The sequence below is a fragment of the Urocitellus parryii genome, chromosome X, assembly GCF_045843805.1.
Source record: "Urocitellus parryii isolate mUroPar1 chromosome X, mUroPar1.hap1, whole genome shotgun sequence".
NCBI lineage: Eukaryota > Metazoa > Chordata > Mammalia > Rodentia > Sciuridae > Urocitellus > Urocitellus parryii.
The window spans coordinates 37391-48309 of NC_135547.1; the positions used below are offsets into that span (position 1 = coordinate 37391).

General features: G+C 49.2%; 1 pseudogene; it reads right to left on the bottom strand.

Moving 5' to 3' along the window:
- Positions 1-6163: 6163 nt before the first annotated feature.
- On the bottom strand, positions 6164-7106 carry LOC113176577 (olfactory receptor 1N2-like; annotated as a pseudogene).
- Positions 7107-10919: the final 3813 nt, after the last annotated feature.

The following is a 10919-nucleotide window of genomic DNA, read 5'->3' on the forward strand; positions in this document are numbered from 1 at the left end:
TGGAGCGCCTGTGGACCATACAGAGAACTGGGGGAAGCAGGGTCTGGGGTGGAACTTGGGTCTCTCCTCAGCGGCGGCAACGACAGAGCAGGCACAGGCAGCCACGCTGGGGACAGGACCTAGGACCTGTTAGACACCCTTGGCTCTCGGGCTGAGAGGACAGTGTCTGGGCAAGACTGATCGTGCCAGGAGAAGCTGCTGGTGGCCACTTCTCCCAGGCCAGAGGGCCAGCCTGAGGACATCAGTCCGGGTGATGCAGATGTGGCGAGCCATTGCAAGTTCATCGCCCTCAGGGAGGACTAATGACCATGGTCATGTTACAGCCCTTTCAGTGTGGAGGTAGCATTTCTCCATCAGTCTGTCAATGCCACGCGCCTTCGTAACAGATACAATAGATGAATACAATCTCCAGAGCAAAAAACGACACTACAGTGTAGTAAAATGACATTTTTATAGCTTTAAGAAAATGTAGCATATGTAACTAACATCTGAGAGATGCCCACAGTTAACAGCCTCCTCCCCCCAAATGGGGCATTATAACAACCAGCCCTCAGGAGCCCAGAGGAGCTAAGCCACGGCACACCAGTGTCCTACTCCCACCTCTCTACATGGCCCTTTCATTAACTGCTTCTCGGCTGCGTATGTTAGATTAGAATGTGCCGTCTGTTCCCTGCTGTGCTCTGCATACTGCTGCAAGGGTAGATGCAGGCATCCGGCAGCTACATGAGGACGTCTGCGTGTATCAGTCGGCATGCATCTGCAGGTAACATAAGCCTCACTGGCCAGCTTTTGCACAAGGACTTTAACGCAGAGATCCAGTTGCTGACGAAATAATTTGAGGAGCCAGAACCATGGCATGTAGGCCAAGACTCTGGCAATAATTCCCAAAATACTACAGAATGACCTGCCTGGGGAGCCAGAACCCATACCACAAGAGGATGGTAGCGAGATCAGGAGCCTGCTGACCCTACCATTGCTTCTGGGAACACCCCCCCCCCCATCATCCAAGTACTGTATCAGGAAGGTTCCCCTCTCTCTAACTGCGAGTCCCACAGCCACTCTGCACCTGCTACATCTGAACAGCACGTAAGAAACGAGGCCTTAGATCCCATCCTGAGTTAGTAAACGTCTAGCGATGGGCCCTTGTGAGGTAGGGAGGAGCCCTGATTTCTGGCGCTTGCCGGAAACCATGTCCTGCATGCACTCCCAGCTTGGCCGACTTCAAGCTACCAATAGGAGCTCACTGGGGGCACAGGTGACAAGAGATGGTCCCCATGGGCTGCCTGTCACCAGCAGATAGGGGCTGGCTCCGACACACCACTGCTGGCACCAGCCTTACCCCACAGTAGGAATCTCTGCTAACACTGCCGTGGAAGTGGGAATCCTTGCGCGTTGCAGAGAGAGAAGAGGTAGCACCGTAGGGGTCAGCTAGGGATTTTTATGAACCATTTCCACAGAGCTCTTAAAGCAGAGGGTCCTGGAGGTCCTTATTTTCAGAGTCTTGTTGGAGTATAAGCTCGAGGTGTCAGCCGGAGTGCATCGTGTGTGGTTGTCATGGGCATGGGAAGCCATGCTGCACTGAAAGTCCATGGGACTGGAAATTGAAGGTTCGTCACTCTGGCGGTTTTCCTGGGCAAGCCTCGTGAGCAGTGAGCAGTGATGAGGTCGGGGTGCCACCATGTTCAGTCTCAGCAGGGAGTGGGAAGTGGGAGGTGTTCCTCCTTTTGTGGGTCTTAGGTGAGGGGGTCACGACTGGCAAGGTTGATAAGCTACCACGTCTGGTGTTCCTGATGATTTGGGGTGTCCACGTATCCAGGTGCACCTTGATTCAGTTTGGTAACTTGCCACGTATAGGTTGTTTATCAGTTTGTGCCTCATGGTTGCGCTGGGCAGATGGTGGTGGTTTACTTGTACGAGCAAGGGCCAGACTCATTCTGCCTTATACTCAAAATGGAGTAGCTCATGGCACACCACTGCTTTAAAAAATGGAGCAACTCAGGTTTAGACACAGAAAACGGAGCAACTCAGGTTTAGACACAGCCTGAAAACGGCTGTTCTATACATTGTGGAGTCACTGTGAGCGGGGCATAGCCTGCTCTCCACACAGCTTAAGCTCCAAATGGCTCACTCAAGCCCTATGTAGACTGCAAAAGGATCCTCTCGAGGTCCAGAACCTCAGCTGGTGCCGATAAAATCCTTGGTGTGCACCCTGGTGGGACTACCAACAATGACCCATCAACCATTTCCAGTGACCTCATTTTCCTCACCTATGAAGCAAGTTTTAAGTAGCCACACAGTTGCAACAGGAACGAAAAGGGCAACTGCCCTGGGATTTAATATCTCCAGGCAGCTGAAGGACCTTTCTTGTGGTTCCAAGTACAGGTCCGGCAAGTTGGGAGAGTGTGTCAGTCCTGAGCCCTTTCCTTGTCACCGTGGTTCACTTTATGCTTTGACTGTATCCCTTGTTGTTCTAAAACTCACAATTTTTCTTTAACTCTTCCCAATCTTGTCCTCCATGACCTGGTCCTCCGTGACCTGGTCCTCCGTGACCTGGTCCTCTGTGACTGGGTCCTCCGTGACCTCCTCCTCCATGACCTTCTCCCTGATCCTCTCCTCCCTAACGTCTGCTTTCTAATCTCAGGGAAACTGAATTCCTCTGAATCACCTCTTTAAAAACTCCCTGCCCCCCCACCCCACCCCCGCCCTTGGGCAGAATCACGGTCTCTGAGAGAGGAGTCAGTCCCTGAGTTTCTCTGTTGCTGGCAAAGCAATCAAACTTGTTTTTCCTTTTTGTCAAAACAGTGCCCCATTATTGGGTTGGCATAGGGATCAAGGTCCCAGCTTTTGGCAACAATACCTCCCGGGAGGGAAAAGGCTAGACTCCACACACTCGCTGCTCCAGAATTATCTGGCGTTAAATTGGGAGGAAAATTGGTTTTATTCAGAACAGGCTCTGAAGGAAGCTGGAAGAAGCCTGTTTGTTTCAAAGTTTGCAAAGGTGCGGGACCAAAGGTCTTTGAAAGTGGAGTTGAGGAAGAGAAGGACTTTGTGAAGGCAGGTAAGGGAGGGAGGGTCTTGATGACAGGGGAGAGCCAGGTCATTATGTTCTGAGGCAAGGTGTGGGTGGAAGCCCTTGGTAAGCTCGGCACTCCTGAAGGAAAGGGAGGGAGCAAAGAATTCTCTGAGCAGTGAATGGGGTGTGGTAACTTCATGAGCCAAGAGGGAAGAGATGGTGAGAAGAGATGGGGGAGGGAAGGTCTTTGTGAGGGAAGGTGAGGGAAGTCAGTATTTTTCAAGAGGAGGGGAGGGATGTTAGTGCTTTGCTAGAGGCAATGCGGTCTGAGAGAAGGCCTTTCTGAGGGCAGTTGGTGGAATGAAGGATTTAGTGAGGTGAAGTGAGGGGTGGAAGGACACTTTGAGGGGAGGTAAGGGATATCACTGCTTTGTGGCTGGAATGGAGGAGGGAAATCTTTTGTGAGGAGAGCAGTGACAGGGAAGGCTTTTGTCAGGGGAGGTGGTTCAGGGAAGAGATGTTTGAAGGAAGCTCAGGAGGAAGCCTAGGAGATGGGGAGGGAAGGGAAAGAAGGACTCTGCAACCATAGGAATTTGGGGAGAAAGGGAGAGTTGTTGAGTCTCAGAGGAAGTCACCCAAGAACCATGAAAACGCAGGAAACACCCATGAACCACTGAAAGGCAAAAAGCACTGGTGAACAGTTGCAACTCCTGAGGGACACAAAGGGTAGGGAAAACTAGTTGGGAACTGCAGAACTCTAGCCTGGCACCACCACCTCTAGTCCAGCCCCTACAAACTGTCGTCCTCTAAATGTTAACACACCACACCAACAGGCAGCTCACTTTCCCTCTGGGGATGGTCTGCATCCAAATATTCCTTGCTTTACCCCCAAGGCATCTCTCTCTTGAGATTGCCCCCATCCTCCCCTGAACATGTACCTACTTTTCTAAATAAGCCTCTCTCTATGCCTCTGTCGGCCACAGGCTGAAATTCTTTTCCATCAGGTATGCCAAGAACCCCACTGGTCCTGCGTCAAGTCTCCCCTTCTCTCCGGGAACTCCTCAGACCCTTCTTTGGGGACATCTCTCCTCCTGTGACAGGAGGATCTGTTGGGGATATAGAGGCAAGGCAGCCATTAGTGTCAGAAGGCAAGACCTTTGTGAGAGGAAGTGAGTGACACAAGGTCTCAGCAAAGGGAAGCGAGGGGTATTAGTGCCTTATGAAGGGAGACGAGTTTGTGAAGGCTTCACAGAGGAGTCGTGATGGAGGGAAATTATCATGGTGCCCGGTGAAGGCAGATGAGACAGGGAAGACCTTAGCAAGGGAGGGAAAGCTTTTGTGAGCTGGCAGAGGTAACCAAAAGACAAGCTTGTTTCCTGGTCAACCGGTACGGGGCGGGGGGGACAAGCCAAAAAAATGACTTTTGATGCACTACAGTCCCCTCAGGGATGGCTGTCAAACCCAGCTGTGACAGGAAACCATCCTCCTGACGGACAGAGTTTTAGGTGTTGCACCTGCTCATATACCGTGTATGGAAAGAGAAGTGTCTGGAACTTAGAATACACCGTAACTCAGGAGCAGGGGTAAACGGCCTGGCTTTTGGGCCAAGAACCTGGAAATTTAGGCTCTGCAGGTCAAGGAGCTCTGGTTCACAGAGGGGCACACTTCCAACATGGTGCACAGGAAGCGTCTCACTGAGCATGAAGTGCCCACGGCCATCTGCTCCCTGTGGATACCACATGCCTAGACACCAGCAGGCAAGGAAAGGAGTCGTGATGCCGTTGTGAGATGCAGACTGTCATACAATATTGGCTACAGGGAATGGCCTTGTCCTAGATCCCCTGGTGTCAATCTGGGAAATTGATCTGTTTCTACAGAACTGCTCATTTCATCTGCATTCAAGGTAGTTTTGCAATTTCAACATTTAGTTTCCGTCCCTTCTCTCCTGCGTGATTGTATCTGCTTTTTGTTAAATCAACTGATCCTAATCAGACACCCATTTCATTGTGCCCAGAGATGCACTGGGCCAGCAACTCCCACAGGGCCCAGCAGGCACTCGTGGCCTCTGCTCTGGGACATCTGCAGGATCAGCCGAGACATCTGAAGCAGGTGGAAGCCAAATCATCCGAGAGTCCTTCCCTCACAGGTCTTCTGTCTGTGTGCGGGAGACTCCAAGGCAGGCCCTGTGCACCAGAGATGCCCTCAAGACCTCTCCACCGTGGCAGCAGCCCCAGGGCAACCCAGCTTCTTACAGGCAGCTCAGTGCTCCCAGAGCCCTGTTCCAGGGAACAATCGAGAAGCTTCACTGCTATCATGTCAAGCAGCATCGACCCCGCTGTCCTCCAGCAGTGGAAGCAGTACCAGACCCGCTCACATTCAAGGGGGCAGGGTAGGGGAGGGACACAGACCCCATGTCTCAAAAGGAGGCTGTCAAGGCCAAGGTGTAGAACACATGAGATGGACCCTCATCCTGTCCATCCCTGGAAAGACACTCGGCCACACAGTTATCATTATCATATGTACGTGTTTAGAGGGGCGTGAATGTCATTTCATCTAGGACTGTCCTTTGCAAAGTCAACAAGCCCGGGGTGTGGCTTGGACACGAGGAAGACAGCCATGTTCAGCCCAAGAGTACAGAAAGGGCACCTGTACTTTCCTCCACTTGGCTCACAAGCCTAGTGTTTGGGCCATGAGGTCAGAGCCCATACGTCTATTGCTGCCCAGGGACAAGAGCACCTCATTGTGCCTGTTGTTCTTGAGAAGTGAAAGGAAGCCCTTGGGCTCCATCCAAACAGTTCCTACCCCTGGGGGCTGCAGAAGGGGAACCCTTCTCTGAGCCTCCGTTTGCCTGCCTCTGGGGACCACACAGGGCCTAAGTCGGTACATATACAAATTCAAGGGACAGGCAGGACTCCAGACGGGTGGTGAGGGACATGGGACATACAGAATGCCCGGGAATTACGTCCCCAGGGCCAGGAACACCAAAGTCAATCTGGGAGTGCTGGTTCACTGAGCAGATGAAGGTGGAAGACAGCGGAAATGTGGGACACAGCCAGACGCTTGGGAGATGGGTCTTGAGAGAGGGAAAGTCCCCTCCCAGGGAAGGGGAGGAAAAGACAAGGCATCCTGGCTCAGAAGCAGAAGTTGGTGTCACCAAAACCAGACATTGCTCCAACTGAAGAGGCCCCTCAGGGCCCCCTTCATGTCCTTATTCCTTAGGCTGTATATGAAGGGGTTGAGCATGGGAGCCACCACTGCATATAGGACTGTGGCCACGGAATCCTCAACCGTGTAAGACGAGGAAGGCCGCAGATAAATCCCAAACAGGGTCCCATAGAACAAGGACACCTCCGCAAGGTGAGAACTACAAGTGGAAAAAGCTTTCATCTTGCTCTGAGAAGAATGCAGTCTTAGGATGGCTGAGAAAATGAGCATGTAGGAAAGAGAAATCAGGAGGAAGGGGGTCACAAAAAGAAGACTCCCCAGGGTATAAACAACCAACTCATTGACATGGATATCTGAGCAGGAGAGCTTTAGCAATGCATAGAGTTCACAGAAAATGTGTTGAATTCTGACACTTGCACAGAATGACAGTGTATCCATAAGCAGGGTGTGGACCAAGGGATAGATGTTTGTGACAATCAGAGCCACAGACAAGGAGGTGACACAGAATTTGGGGCTCATGGTTGCGGCATAGTGAAGAGGGTGACATATGGCTACGAATCGGTCATAGGCCATCATCGCCAAGAGGACATTGTCCAGTTCTAGAAATAAAATCAGAAAATACATCTGAGTGAGGCACCCAACATAAGGGATGGACTGGCTCTGAGTCTGGATGTTTAGCAGCATCTTTAGTACAGTGACAGAGGTGAAGCAGACGTCCACACAGGATAGACTGGCTATAAAGAAGTACATGGGCGGGCGTGTGGAGGGTGGGGGTAGAGCCGATAGTCAGGATGATGAGGAGGTTCCCCACCACCGCGACCAGGTGCATGGATAGGAACAGGCTGAAGAGGAGGGGTTGATGTCCAGGCACCTCTGACAGTCCCAGGAGGAGGAATTCTGAGACGATGGTTACATTACTTCTCACCATGGCTTCCAGTTTCTACAAATTCACATTGGAAATACATCCATCAACACGACCAGAGGCAGTTTGGGAAAGCACGCACGACACCCATGTCACTGATGGAAATCATACTTTGTGATGCTTATGGAAGGATCTCCAGCCTGGGGTAGTCAGGACAAGAGAGTATGGGGACCCTACAGGCCACCAAGTGTCTTGAGGGTGCTGCTGAGGGCTGAGGTTCTCCGTGGGACTGACCTTAGTCAACCCCCCTCCTGCTTCCTGGGGAGGAAAGATCCAGGCAGAGAACTGAAGTTGGGGGGTTTTTTGGAGGGGGGGGGAATGGGTAGAGGCAACTGTGTAAGACTTGTCTCAGTGGGAACTCTCAGAAAGGACCAAGGTTGACCTCCATGAACCATTTTGCTTGTCCATGTAGAGGTGTGAGAGATGACTATTATGTTAAAATTGTGTGTGTGTGTGTGTGTGTGTGTGTCTGTGTGTGTGCATGTGTGTGAGAGACAGAGAGAGAAAGTGTGTGCTCAAACACAGGCACATTATATACTTGAAGAAGATATTCATCAAAATGTTAACAGGGGTTATCTCTGGGATGTGATTGTAACTTGCATCTTTCTTTTTTTATATTTATATTTTTAGTTGTAGTTGGACACACTACCTTTATTTTATTTATTTATATGTGGTGCTGAGGATCGAACCCAGGGCCTTGCACGTGCTAGGTGAGTGCTTTTACCGCTGAGCCACAACCCCAGCCCCTTCCTCTTTCTTAATACAATAAACATGTATCGGTTTTCCCACTGTGCTGTATTGATGCCAACAAGTCTTCCAAGAGGATTCTGTGAAGGGCAACTCTCACACAAAAGCACAATTAGGGGCTCATACGCAAACAGTGTCATACAAAAGGGTGTATCATGAAGCCCACTGGATTTGAGAATACTCCCTTCCCCATTCTGAACGTTTCTGAACAGCGAGCTTTCTGGCCTAGCCACTTTCTTCCCCAAGTGGGATCCTGTGCCGCCCAGTGACAATAAGCATTTGTGTCCTACGAATGGAGAAATGGCACACTGGAAGCATCTCCACATAGTAGTTGTCCCAGGAGTTGTATCACAGCAGTTTCTGGGGCTACATGCTGAGGCAGCAATGGCATGGGAAAGGCCTGGGGTTCCATCCAGAGAGTCAGTAACCAGAGGCAACCCAGGAATATCAGTTTAGGGAGAATAGTAGAAGATTTAACAAAAAGAAATACACAGCACCACGAGTGGCATATGACTGGCTCAAAGAGACTTTCCCAGTGAATTTAAGAAATGCAGCCTATGCTGTTGACAAAAACTGCCATCTGAGCAGAAAAAAAAAAAAAGGCTCTGATGCTGCAAGGAGAAGCACTGCAGGAGGAGAAAGCTCCGGGGCACTTCCCAGCAGATGGCAGTGAAAGCAGGGGAGTCCAGTTCGAGAGCACCTAAGTGTTTAAACTGTTTGTTTGGGACATTGGAAATCCCTGAAGTTCCCCCCCACCCCCACCCCCCGCGCCTCTGCTTTCTGTGCATTTGATGTGCTCTGGGTGTGTGTGCACCCGCTGGCGCATGCATACCCACGATCCAACAGCCACCTATGCCTCACTTGTCACTGGATTGGTGGACACCGGAGCCTTAAGTCTGGGCTAGGAAAAGAGACTGTGACATGGAAGGGAGGGAAGCTCCAGGAGGCAGTGGGAGGTGCCGCTGCCTGTCAGCAATGCAGGAAGGCGGAGGGTGCTTTCTTTTGAAATTGGTGTCTGAACTCTGTGACAAGGTGGAAGGTTGGCAAAGAGTGGAAGTGGGATGGGTCTGGGTCTGGGTCTGGTGGAAGCTGCTGCCCAGGGCAGGCTGTGGGGGCGTACACCCCTCCCCCATGCTCAGAGGTGTTTGGAGGATCTACTACTGAGACCTGGGCCCTTCTCCCCACACCCCTTGCAGCACATGGACTGAGGCTCTGAGAACAATGGGGGTGTTGCCACCTGCATGGCTCCATGGGCCACCTGAGGAGGAAGATTGTATTGTAAGTATTCCATTATTATTATTTAATTTTATTTTTATCTTTAAAAATTTATTCTAATTAGTATTACTTAATTTATCCACTTATTCTATATTATTTCTCACCCACTTTTCTTACTTGTCAGTGGAGTTCATAGGTCCTTATTGATAAGTTATCTCTTATTTTTTTGAGACACAGTGTGCCCTTAATTGACCAATGCCACAGTTCCACTGGTGACTACTCTCTCCAAGTTGTGCTGCTGACCAAACCTAACACTTGATCCCACTGGTTGTTTGTTTTGATGCAGAGAATCATCTCCAGCACAGGGCACATTGTAGAGAGACAAATTCCTACTAAAAAGACCCTCATATAACAGACGAAGAGGAATCCACTCCAACAGATTCACAAGCAGTACAGAATCACACAAGGAACCATGATGCCTGAAAAAGTTCACATCTCCCCCAAAACTGAATCCACTGATACTGAGGTGGATGAAATGCAAAGAATACAAAACTTGGTCGTTCAAATGATCAATGCATTGAAAGAAGAACTAAGGAAGGAACAGAGGGAGACAATATGGGATATGAAAGATACGTCAATAGCGAGAGACAGATTCTGAAAGAGAACCAAGAGGAAATCTTGGAAATGAAAGGCACGATTAGGTCAAGTGAAAACTCAGTTGAAAGTCTCCCCAACAGATTAGATCCAGGACAGGACAGAATTTCGGAGCACAAGGACAAAGTGGGCAGACATGAATATTCACATGCTCTTAAAGGAAAAATGAGAAACTATGATCAGAATACGAAAAAATCTGGAACGAAATTAAGAGTCCTGACTTAAGGTTCGCAGGTTTTGAGGAAGAAGCAGAGACACAGGCCAATGGCACTGATAACCTAGACAGTGAAACAATAGCAGTAAAATTTGAAAACCTTGGGAATGAGATGGACATCCAGGTACCGGAGACACTTAGAACCTCAAATAGACAAGACCCAAAAAGAACCTTGCCACAACACATTATAGTTAAGATTCTGAAAATCCAGAACAAAGGGAAATAATTGTTTTTAAAGCTGCAAGAGAAATTCCAGGTCACCGATAAAGGAAAATGAATCACAAAAACAGCAATTTCTCAGAAGGAAGCATTGAGGCCAGAAAAGCTCAGAAGAATGTGTTTCAAGCCCCCAAAGAAAATAACCACCAACCTGGATGGGCAGACCCAGCAAAGCTATCCTTCCTTCAGGAAAATAAAGGGATACAAATAGGAAAAGCAGAAGTCAAATTAGCTGTGTGATGAAGACATGATCCTATTTTTAGAAGGCCCCAAAACACCACCAGAAGACTTCTAGAACCAGCAAGCAGATTCAGAAAACTATCAGGATATAAGAGCAATATTCATAAATCAATTACTTTCCTATACTCCAGTAATAAAGGTGCTGAGAAAGAAATCAGGAAAATGGTCCCATTCACAACAGCCTTTAAAGAAAACTCGGCATTTAACCTAACAAAAGAGGCAAAGGACCTCGACAATAAAAATTGTAGAACACCGAAGAAAAAAATTTGAAGAGGAGCTCGGAAGATGGAAAGACTTCCCATGTTCATGGATAGGCAGAATTAATATTGTTAAAAAGGCCATACTGGGCTGGGGTTGTGGCTCAGAGGTAAAGCGTTCACCTAGCATGCATGGCATGAGGCACTGGGTCCAATCCTCAGCACCATATTAAATAAATAAATAAATAAATAAAAGATTGTGTCAACCAATAACCTTTTTAAAAAAAAAAATGGCCATACTACCAAAAGTAATGCATAGAGTCAATGCAATCC